The sequence below is a fragment of the Notothenia rossii genome (genome assembly GCF_949606895.1).
Source record: "Notothenia rossii genome assembly, chromosome: 6".
In the NCBI taxonomy this organism is placed as follows: Eukaryota; Metazoa; Chordata; class Actinopteri; order Perciformes; family Nototheniidae; genus Notothenia; species Notothenia rossii.
The window spans coordinates 26,024,332-26,036,408 of record NC_136909.1 but is presented as its reverse complement, the minus strand read 5'-3'; the positions used below and the strand labels follow the sequence as shown (position 1 = coordinate 26,036,408).

At 39.4% G+C, this 12,077-nt stretch overlaps 1 protein-coding gene across 4 annotated transcripts in view; it reads left to right on the top strand.

Moving 5' to 3' along the window:
• The window catches only part of slc20a2 (solute carrier family 20 member 2), a 54,146-nt gene that overhangs the window by 292 nt on the left and 41,777 nt on the right, over positions 1–12,077 (top strand). The window contains exon 1 of one of the 4 annotated variants that reach the window (XM_079690869.1): positions 4,006–4,299. The exons of 1 other annotated variant lie outside the window; for it this stretch is intronic. The gene's annotated coding sequence lies outside the window, so the exon portion shown is untranslated. 2 more of the 4 variants (XM_079690863.1, XM_079690865.1) reach the window with 2 other exon arrangements.

Sequence of the window (12,077 nt, the reverse complement as noted above, 5' to 3'; positions counted from 1 at the left end):
CAGTATGTGGACTGTATAGATGATGACTGAATGAAGGCTGAGCGTGTACGTTGCTTTATGAGGAACAGGGATTGTACCAATGAAAGAGTGTTTGTCAGTATAACAATGGAGTAGTTTGCCCCTTATTTGAGGTATACGAATATTGACATTCTTTCTGATATTCATACCACTGTCATCTAGGCCTATGCTTGCCATTCATCTTAATTTCACATGAACACAGGGAAACTGAAGGCATCTAAAGGTCACAAAATCCATCGAACAGCATCCCTAGAGCGTATCTAACACATATCCATTGCAATTTAATTGTGGTATGTTTTTAGAAAGGATAATTTATTATCAGTATATGCAACACAGGATTGCACAACAATACGCTAGTATCAATTCATTAGGCCACACTTGAAAACCATCACAAAACAGAAAAACCAAAAACAGCTGTGCTTTCCTGAAGTGCATTGTGGAATTTGCAACATGGAGGAAGGTAAGTAGACAAAAACAATAGTACATTCTGTTTGCAGATAATCCCTTTATACCAGAGTCCTGCATCCTGTCTGGCAAGTTTGAATGACATTTATTTTTTCTGACTTCTTTCTGATTTGGTTTCCAGATTCATAGCCTCATAGCCATTGAAATATTACAGTAGAGTAGTAACCAAAAATAAAAAGCATTCAGGGTCACACATCCTCTTTGCCACAAGAGGGCAGGAGCTATTTGGGGCCTTAACTTAATGTGTAAGGTCCATCCTAAAGTAAAATGTATCATTTCTGAAATTCAAGTAAAAATAAGCATCAAGTAGGTTGTAGCTATGAAGAATAAAAAGGCTTTTATTATATCTTATAACTTGCTGGTTTAACCAACACAAAAATAGGGACATGGTAGACAATAAGGGCAAGAAGATATGTCACTTACACACACGTTTCTGCTACAAGTTACATTCACATATAACTATGAGAAAGGTGCTTGCTGGGTGCACAAAGCCCATGAATTTGACCCTTGGGACTGAAATGTATATCTAACATACTTCATTTCATTGTTTAGTTTTTTTAAATCTTTATTAAGAGCACAATCTTATCCCTATCCTGAAAAACAAGTGTTAGTTGTAAATAAACACTATAATAGTGAGGTAAACTACAGGGATGTGGTTTTGGTACACTTGACTTCAAATACACATTAACAAAAACCACATATGTCTACACAAAATATTTGATCACATGAAATTCAATTTGACATGATATGTGAAGGCACATTTCCGTAAAAACTGCATTTTATGTACGCTACTGTATATTGGTGGCTGTGTGAGCTGACAAATTAACATGAACCAGATTTATTTACAGTCGCCAGTGTAAGGGAGATATGTACGAAAAGTAACACTATGGTAAGGACTAAGCTCTCAAGGTCGCAGTACAGTGGGTTATGTAAATGGTCCAGCATATTGATGGTAAAATGTTAAAGAACAGAGTATCGGGCATAAAGGCCTGCGAAAAGAAGAAAACGTATAACTTTGTCATACAATTCAGATTCAACCAAGCATTCAAAAGTTCGAACAAAAAAACATCATCATCATTGACATTAAAGCAAGTTGTTGATTGGAGGAAGTCATAAAGATTATCGTACAAATGGCACTGTTAGAATAAAGGTTTGTTTGAGTGGTGGGAGCGTATTTGGAAAATGTGGTAAACACTGCACCCAGCAGGCTTGCCCGTACACAATACTTATACAGAATGTTCTCATTATCCCTTGTGACAAAAGCTAAGCTGCAGTTTACTTAATTGATGGCTTTTACATACTGTTTGCCAATACATGGGTTGATTGCGTAAAGTACACCAAATGCTCCTGAAAACGTAGTAACATGCATGCAAATTGCTGCAAAACATCAGTGGATGTAGAATCTTCCAATCTAATTCTTTTTTATTATAGCAACACAGACTGTACAATAATTATTACAGGAGTAGCCAGACCTCCTGTAATGGTCTGAGCAGCACGGTCTGAGAAGACTCCAGGAAAGCAAGAACAAAGAGCATCAATTTCCTGTAACTATGATGAAACTGTGATATTTGTTGTGTGACTGTTAAAAAGCAGACAGTACATCTGAGGTACAAGATTTCGACAAGTGGGTTAACAAGTGCTGCTGTCAAAAGCTTCCTTACTCAGTTGCTACAACTGAATGAAGTAAACAAATCGAATGTTCTGTTTTAACTTGGATTATTGAATCTTAAAAAAATGTGAAACTTCGGTGAGAAGACGAAATACATATGACATAAGAATCAGCCATTGATATGATCCTTGGTAGTGTCTGTATAAAGTAAAAAAGTATAACCTTGATCTTAAAAATATAAAAACATAAATTAATAAGTTAATAATATGTATATATAATGTAAATACTATTGTGCCACTCAATGGTAACAGATTCTCTCTCTCCCTATACCCTTGTCTATAAATAACGTATATCATTTTAAAATAGGCCTTGCTGTGTAATGAGTACTTTTACTTTTGGTAGGTTAGGCTATATTTTGATGCTGATACAATTTTATATTTATCTAAGTATATTTTCAAATGCAGGACTTGTACTTTGGCTGTGTACTTCTGCACCAAAGTATTGCTACTTTTACCTAAGTGCTCTGATATTCAAATAAAGTACAGCACTGCATTGATTATACTGTGCAAACATCTCTTAGTTTACTTTTACAAATATCTGAATACTTCTCTACTTCTGGTGATGCTTCATCTGAGGTTGGAAAACTTTAATTCACTATATACCCAATTAAAAAATGCAATGAAGTAACGCAATCATTTCTGGACTGCTATGGGAATCGGTAATTGAAATGAGCAATATGCCTGTAATTGATGACAATGCTGTACAATTATTAAAAACATTTCCCGTCATTGTCAAGATTAGTATGACTCACCCATGATGTTTGTGTGTTTTGTGTTAGGATGGGCTAGATGGAATGGGAACTCGAGGCTATGAAAATATTTCTAAATGTTTGTAAACCCAATAAATCATGCATACATATTCCTATGTTATCCTGGGGGTGAGATTTAAAAAGTCATGAGATTTTCATAAGATTATGATGAAGACTTACTGGATTTGGGAGTGTGTGTAGAGATTGGCCAACAGGCTAAATACTTTTGGTTTTTGTTTTGCAATATGTTAAGGCTGTGAACTTATGTTGGTTGAGAAAGTGTAAATGGCTGTGTGAGGTCCACTGTGGAATAATACGGCAGGGAGAGCTAGACGTGGGTGAGTTAGTGAGAGTCAGTTGTTCCACCCAAACACTGGCTGAAGAAGCAAGTCATTTCTCTACAAGCATTTACACAACTGAAAAGGGAAATTATTTCTCAGACCACAAACAGTGCTCCTATAGTTATACATTTTCAAAAAGTAGCCTATTTTTTTATTTAAACTGTTAGGAAAAAACATTCCAATCGACCGAGTGATCACAATGTTCACACGAAAAACGCATTTACCTCCGAGGCATAGAGCAATTACAAGGTCATGGGAGATAACCGAGTTTTTCCACCACAAAGACTTGCGAAGATGAGATGGATTCCTTCATGGGCACGTCTCAACCATAACAAAAATACACACTAAAAACAGCTGGGGAGGAAACAGGCAGCTCAATGTGTTTTATTTTAACGAGATGTGAAGGTATACTCAGTCAGTTACTGTGCTGTTTCTTGTTGTCGTGTGTTTGGAGGAAATGCATTAATATATATTTATTTTATTTATAAATTAGATTAAATACAATGTGAGAATTATTATTAAGTACATTCAATCATATCTTCTTAAACCATTCATCTATACATAATTAAATTGAAGTAGAATGATAATTTTTCTTTGATTGTTTCCACACTTGGTCTTAATTATGCAATAATTCTCAAAACACATTAATGGTATTAAGTGTATGTTCCTCTCCCCCTACATGGTGTCACCCTGCCCTCAACAGATTATACACACACACACACACACACACACACACACACACACACACACACACACACACACACACACTCTCCCCCCCTCCTTCATCCCATAGCTGTCATCCAGAGCACTGTTGAGACGACGGCTCAATCCCTAAACGCACGGATGAGAGCAGAAGGCGACATTCAGGGCAACATGGTCGCATGACTCGTCCGAGCCGAGGGCAACCATTCCGGGGGGACGGCTCCACTGCTGGAATCTTTGACATTTCCGACGCTACCCACGGAGAGCGCGGTTCTGGGAAAATTAAGTCAGAGATAGAGGCGTGGAGGCGAAGAGGGAAGGCACATTTACCCCCCTTGCGGTGTCCTATTTCGTTGGTAAGTACATTTTGTCTAGCAAAAAAAGCGCTGCCCATGTGTCTTTCCCCTTCCACGGGGTTTCGAGCCTTTTTTTGCCACTTTCCTCGCGCATTTCTTTGTGGTGAGACCGTGAGGGGCTGCATTTAAGGGAGGAGGAACGGGCCTGGTAAGTGAGAACACAGCGTAAAATAGGAAATGCCTGTGTATTTAAATAGGATGCAGCTCATAGCCACGCAGTCTGAACACTTGTACTCATGTAGCGTTGACTGGCAGCGTTGAAAATGTTGCATTGCATTTTTTGTTGGCGTACTCGTGATATTGTTGCCACTGCTTGCACGCAACTACAACGGGTGAATGGAGCTGCTACACGTGTGTGACTCTACATCCGATATAGTATCACAATAGCAACACTACAGATGTACTCTCGTGTGGTCTACACCGGTCTGCGCCAGTGCGGGAAACTGTAGAAAAACGAGCACTTTGCTCAGAGCTTGGCTTTCAGCCTGCATCTAATCACTTCGCTGTTAATCACGCGAGTTTATTTCACTCAGTTGAGCTTTCCGTGCACCGAGCAGCCACTGTTTGACGACAAGGCGGGTCGACAACTGGGCATGCGCAATGTGCACTGCCACTACCGCCCCAAATAATCAAGAAGTTATAGAACTAGCCTATGCCAAACATCTCAGAAGTGCCTCGGGTCACTTCACTGAGTTTCGAGCTTTTGTTGTCACGTCATTTGTGTTCTAGTTGGATATTTAACCGTGGATGATCTTATTGTGTTAGTAGGCAGCCAGCCACAAAACACACATGGATGCAAAACCTGATATGCACCTACAGATATGTATCTGGCTTAGTAATCAAGACAATTATCGGGACAGTCCAGAGAGTACAGTCTGTTCCTCCAACTGGTTGGGAACTTCTTTTTTGTAGTTTGACACCATGACAGAAAACTATTTTTCAACAAGAAAATTCGCTTAAAATTGAGATTCTAGATGTTTTCTTGTCACTTTACAAGAACTATCCTGTTAAATGCTTTTCCTTTGATGACCCAGCAAAGACAACCAATATAACATATAATACAATATGCATGCATGAAAGAAAGAAAGACATTTAATTTGTAAGGAAAACATGAAATGAAAAAGTACTGCATGCAAAAAAAGGCCTATTCTGGGTATTATTATACTGCATTAATGCAGCCTTTTACTATTTCACATGTTGGAAACAAATACAGCAATTCCCTCTACAAGAAGAAGCATAAAGCAGAATACAACAGAAATACATCAAATGTGTACTTAAGTACAGTACCGATGTATTTTAGCATGACTACATCAGTATTTGCTATAGCATGCATGATAGCTTGCACTTTGTTGTTACGTGTCCCAGTTATTCTGTTCACTCCCTTTTTATTTTCAACAATATGTCAAATGCAATGTTCATATCATTTTGGTTATATTTTACAAACCCAGACACTAAACCTAAATCTTATCTTATGGCCTAATAGGCAGGGGAAGTCACGCAGCCAGAATGGAGTTTGTAAGTTAATGATTAATGTGCATATTACGATAAGAAAGAGTGAGGAAGAAGTGAAAGAATGCTGGGGTCTGCCACTCCTTCCTCACATGCTTTTCTTTTAGTTGTTTTTCTCTCATAAAAGCTTTGCCGAGAAAATGTAACATCACAGCAGGGCCTCTTAAACAAGAGGAAGACTGATTGCTGTGTCTTGTCTAGCCATAAAGATTATAAAAAAGATATGAACCCTTTCGTGATAAGATTAATACTTTCCTGTTTTTACACGCCTTATATGCTTGATGTGAACAAACAAGTGCACAGCCAGGGGTTCTGTTGACCAGCTCCAATGATGGGGACCATGACAACAGCCTCTCTCATTCTAAAAAAACATACCCATCTGTCCATCAAAAAGTAATAATGCATGGCACTTAAAATGAGTTAACAGCTGCTTAAACTCTTCACTTATGTTTATAACTTATATACACGTTTTGTAGTACTCTTAAAAAATGATTTGTTAAATGTTATTGCATAAAATGTAAACTGCTGTTTAGCATTTTGAAGCAATCTGATGAAACATTTCCGGTTAACTTGTGTGGGGAATGCACAGAGTGTTGCTGCAGTGATGCTGTTTGCTTTGGCAGAGAGGAACCAACAATAATACCATTGTTGCCCTTATTCGGACTAAGTCTTATTTTTTCTATCCCCACCTTGAGAATTTGTGGTTTCTCTTAAAAGTTGGGGGCACATTCAAGTTATATTTTGACTGTATACTTTGACCTGAGGCCTGTACTACGAAGCCGGATTTTCGCTTAGCAAACTAACTTCAGGGAAAACTCTGGGTTTCCGGTCTTACGACGCTGGTTCACTTCTTAGCGGGCTAGATCTCCATGGTAACTTATGCTGAACGGCTAGCCTGGTCCGGAGCAGGTTAGGTTCCAGGATCTGACCAATCAGAGCTCAGTGTGCCGAGTTTAAAGCGATCAAGTCATATTACAGGAGAAAGGAAATACAGTTTAAACTGCCGTTGCAGGAAAGACGGCCGGCAAATATCACAGACTGTGAACGTGAACATTAATAGAATATCACCTCCCATCTTCAGAGCAATCTGACTATTATAACATTAGCGTTAAGAAAGCTTACTTAAATATCTGCCACAACAAAAGTAACCGGATCAAAGCAACATTACGTACAGTCCACGGCACTGTGAGTTCAGACTTCGATTTGTCCCATTATCATTCATATCATATCACATCATAATGTATCATATAGGCCTATTTTCTTATGAGTCAGCTTCTTGAGCCATATCTGCAACACTTACAGTGTCACATACTGTATACAGAAGTATTATGTTAAGCAACACATTAAGTTGACAAAACACTCGATTCAAATGTAATTAAAGTCAGATCCACTCGTGTCTTATACGGGGCAGTGATATCATAAACCTGTTAATGTACGCATTCAAACACTTTTTCTTTTACCAGCTGTATTCACCTTGCAGGTGCAACTATGTGGCTTTATCCTGGATAAAAGTCATTGATGTTTAAAGTCTAACGTCTTCATATTTGTTTAATATTATAGTTGAGTTTTCATTCAGGAAGTACGATGCGCTGAGCTGTCAGTAGGCTTGTCCATGTTTGTGATTGGTCGAATGCTCCAAATACCACCCCTGTCATGTGAACGCGCACCTAACTAGATAGGACACGGCTGGCTTGAGTTAACAAGTTGATAACCAGCGTCGTAGGACCGCTTAGCGAGAGCGCATTTGTTTTGGATTAGGTAAACCGGGTAACTCAAACATATCCAGGTTATGTTGAACCGGCTTCGTCGTACAGGCCTCTGCTCTTTGTGAGTTTAATCCTTCTGGGGGAAAAAAACAATTGAGGCAGAGTGATTCACACTAAATTGGCAGTTCCTTGACGACAGGGTGCAGCCACAGCTTGGACCACACCGTCAACAGAGACTCTCTTTTATGTTCAACCATAACGCCAAATACTTCATAACACGGAGCAGTGCATATTTAACCTGCAGATAAGTCAGGCAGCTTTAGCGTGTGTTTTGGAAGTTCTGTGTTGAAGCTGGTTGTGGGTGGAGGAAGAGAGGTATGTGTACATTGTGTAATGTTTTCATGTTCAACACTATCCTGCGAGAGCAGAGTCAGACCAGTTTTTAGCGAGGTGTGCCATGCTTTCCGAGTACATCGGCACTGGCATTTTTGTTTCTAAGAATTTTATACCATTTTAACTCCACCTTTTGTTCCAGGTCAATGTTAAATCACTTCAGGCCTCTTACTCCGTGACAAGAATTTCGTCCATGAGTCTGCAGGTCACACCACATTACTTCACAGCCTGCTTCGCTCTGGTGTGCCTTTTATCAAATACTTTATATGCCATGTTTTCTCTATTTGACAAACGGTATGACAACATTGATCTATTGGGATTCGTGAGTTGCAGATCGGAAGCTATATCTTTATAATCAGGGAAATCCTTGGTAAGAAATCCCACAGAAAAAATGACAACGTATGCTCTTTCTGGATTCTGAAGTATTAGGATTTGCAGCATCTTACTTTCTTATCTTAAATTTATCTTGGATACATTTTCTGACATAGTTGGCAATGGCTATTTCTAAGACCAGTGCTGATGTCAGGTGGACACACTTGGACATAGAGACTATTTTTAATTCCCCCTGCTTGCACTGCAACGTCTTGTTTCTTATCTTCTGATTTATCGGTCTAGCTCCAGCTTTGATCTGTTTGTCATAAAAACAGATCTCTGTTTTGTTGACATTTTGAGGGATAGCCATAGGAACGGCAGTGTCGGGCAGTCCCTCACTAAGGTTCAGACGAAAATATCTCCCCAATTATCGGATGGATTAAGATGACATTTTGTACAGACTTGCATGATCCCCAGAGGATGAATCTTAATAACTTTGATGATCCCCTGACTTTTCCATTAGCAGACTTGTGTTTGGTCTCATGCCTACCTCAGACTGGCCTCTCAAGTTGAATACCGTGAGTGCCTGTCCCAGTTGGTTCAAATGCTGTTATGGGGACTGCTATATTTTATCCTGAAAAAGAGAGTGCTGCTAGTTAGATCTGCATTAGTTTTCCCATTTTTTCCTACTCTAGCACCATCAAAACATTTGGGGTTTTGAGTGAAATATCTCTTATTGTCCCATTGTAGGAAAATAGTTTATTATCTAATACCTGCTAAACCAATGACATCCCTACCATCGTCAGTTGTAGTTTGTGTTTATTACTTAAAGGCAAATGTTAGCATGCTAACCTAAAACTTGTTAGCATTTACCTCATAGGATCATTATGCCTTCATACAATATCAGAGTTGACCGCATGGCTGTAGACATTTAGATAACATGATAAACTGAATAATAAATAGGTAATTTAAAGATTAATTAATATCTGGTTACTCCACAACTGTCGTAACATGAAAGCTGCTAGCACAACTGATTGATGATTATTTTATATTGTATGTTTTTTATAAGTAAAGTTGGGCTCAGCATTTTAAAGTGATTTCGCATTTTCTAAGCAGACATAACCTTGGAGTTACCTGAGTCATGAGAAAAGCAATGTATGGGAAATGCAGTCGGTTATGGTTCCCATGACGGTAGGGCCCTGTGCAGGTCGTTCCTTCTGCCAGTGGGTGTGTCCGTCTCTCTGTGGGCGGAAAGACAGTCGGCACCGGGCTGGCAGTGTCACAGGCGGAGAACAGTCTGTCTCTCTGATCGCGGCCCACCTCGCCCTCAGAGCACAATCACACTGTTATGTCTGAGCCATGCTTCGCCATGAAAACATCACGTGATAGCAAGGAAAGTGTGTGGATCTTCAATGTGTGTGTGTTTGTGTACACGCTTGTTAGAGTATTGCTTAATCCATGCTTTTGGATTAAGCAATCCAAACTGGTTGATCATGTGTTGATAACGTTTGAAAAGGTTTGCATGCAAAGATTGTCGTTGTTTAAGCAAAATTTCACTTTTAAAGAAGCTTACATTTCAGCACTGCTTCAGGGCCAGGGTACCGTAAAAGCTTGGTAAAAGAATCAAGAGCATTTCAGACTTTAAAACCACAGCTAAAGTTTTGTCCAAGTATTTAAACAGAACCAAGTTGCCTAAATACATGAAATACTTAGGGCTGCGTTTATACACTTAGATATTTGTGGTTTTTTACTCCATATATGTATGCTGGTTTCAGGGAACTTCTGGCTAGTGGCAATCTTACAACCAAAAGCAATGCTGGCATCCCATAATGCTCCTCTATTCTACTATTACCACTGTCACGTAGGCCAGCATTCTTCTTTGACCAAAAAGTGATCCCTAATAGCTCATAATGCTTAAAATCTTTACCGACATGCCTTTGCAGAATGAGTGTGGTCTTTTTCTTGCTGTCAAATATCAGCATTTACAGTTAGCTTAGACTCTGTTATTTAATTGCGCTGGCAGTCATATTATTCCAAGCAGCTTTCCCATCTTGTTTGCCTTGAAGCAAGAGACCTTACTTTAATTTTGAAAGAAGATCTCTTTTTTTCTTTCGTTGACGCCTTCTTAAAGGTATCTAGATCCTTTCCTGAAACTCATAGGATCCTGCATGTAAATAATTAACCATTTATTACCCATCTAGCCTGTGACTGCCTATGCTAGTTGCATTGTTTCCCTGAACTGTTGTGTGTTTTTGGCCGAGTTCGTCCTCTCCACTGGGGCCATGAGAGCCCTGTTGTAGAGTTTCTGGTGGCCTTCTGTAAGCGGCAGGGTCTGTATCAAAGCGCTGTCACACAGAGCGTCTCTTGTTTGGGTTCTGGCCTGGTGTTAACTATGCTAATGACAGGCTTACTGCTGAACTGTGAGCCATTGTGCTTTTTAGTTATGGAAGGTAGAATGAACATTATTTTCCTTTTATTCTCACTCATTCGTTCAGAAGCACCCAGGACTTGTTTGACTTAAATGAGTCATGACTTTGCCACCAAGGCCTTGGGTCAGTTTTTAGGCTTCAGAAAACTATAAGCATTATAGGAATTACTGGGGAAAAAATGTATTCTTGGCATTGGAAATTATCTGTCCAGTTATTTATTTGTCTGAAGGATACTTGTACATACAGAACTAATCCACATTTCCAAAGAGCTGGTATTCTCTCAGGAAAAGGATTGGCAAAACAAAAAAAGTGGTTAATTCTTTAATTACTAGGAAGTGGGAGTTTTGGTGAAAAGTGTTTATTGTGATTTTCTTTCTCCTGATTGTTTCAAGAATATATATATTCTGGTATTCAATAATATGATCTGTGAAATGTGCACTTTCATGGAGTTTGATGGAGACAATTTGTACTGTGACAAGTTAACAAACTTCTTATGCGTCAATATTCTCGCAATTAAATGTACACGCATAAACTCATAAATAAGGCATTTCTTTGTTATTGTCCCTCATGGGAAAAGGGGTTTATTTTATCCTTGTGAAAGTTATTTTGCATTTGTAGAAATCTATAAATGTTTGAACAGGTGTGAGTTCACGTGTCCATCTTTACTCTGCTCTCTTATGGTGCATTTCCACTGCGGCGCGTAGCATGGTTTAAGCGTGCCGTGCCAAACCCGGCCCGTTTTTTGTTGCGTTTCCACTAGGGGTAGTTCCGGCCAATGGGTACTGTTTCACAGTTTTTCTGGCCATCCAAAATCCAGGTTCTTTCTGGGCCGACAACTGGGCTGAATATGCTAAACTAGTGAGAGAATCGCTGGCAAGGGGGCTACAACAACAAAATGAACATATTTGACAGTGATTTAATTGTAATACACGTTTCAATATGATGCCGAAGTAACAACATACAGATACCGGTTAGTAAAAACCATGAATTAATGCTTTGACAAGTCTGCAGACAGACGGCAGGCAAAAACCTTTTAAAATGCGTGTTTTCTGAATGGAGATCGGCTAAGCTAACGCAGTATATGCTCCGACCGTCCACACTCACAACAACGGCCTATACATACATAAATAAACCAGCGACTGTATTCGCCATGACACAGACAGTCTGTGGTTTGTACTTGTTTAACTTTTGTCTAGTTTCTGAACAGATATGAGGAGCTGTGAGCTCTGAGTGCTAACAGCTAACGGCTGATGTTGGTTTACCCTGGTTCGCATTGAAGATGACGTCACGGCTCCACCTACACTGCATTGCTATAGTTACTGCCCCAGCTACTAAACTGTAATGGAAAGGCAGCATAAAGTGAGCCTGGCCTACCAAGGCCTAACTATACCGTACTAAGCCGTGCGAGGCCCTGCAGTGGAAATGTGCC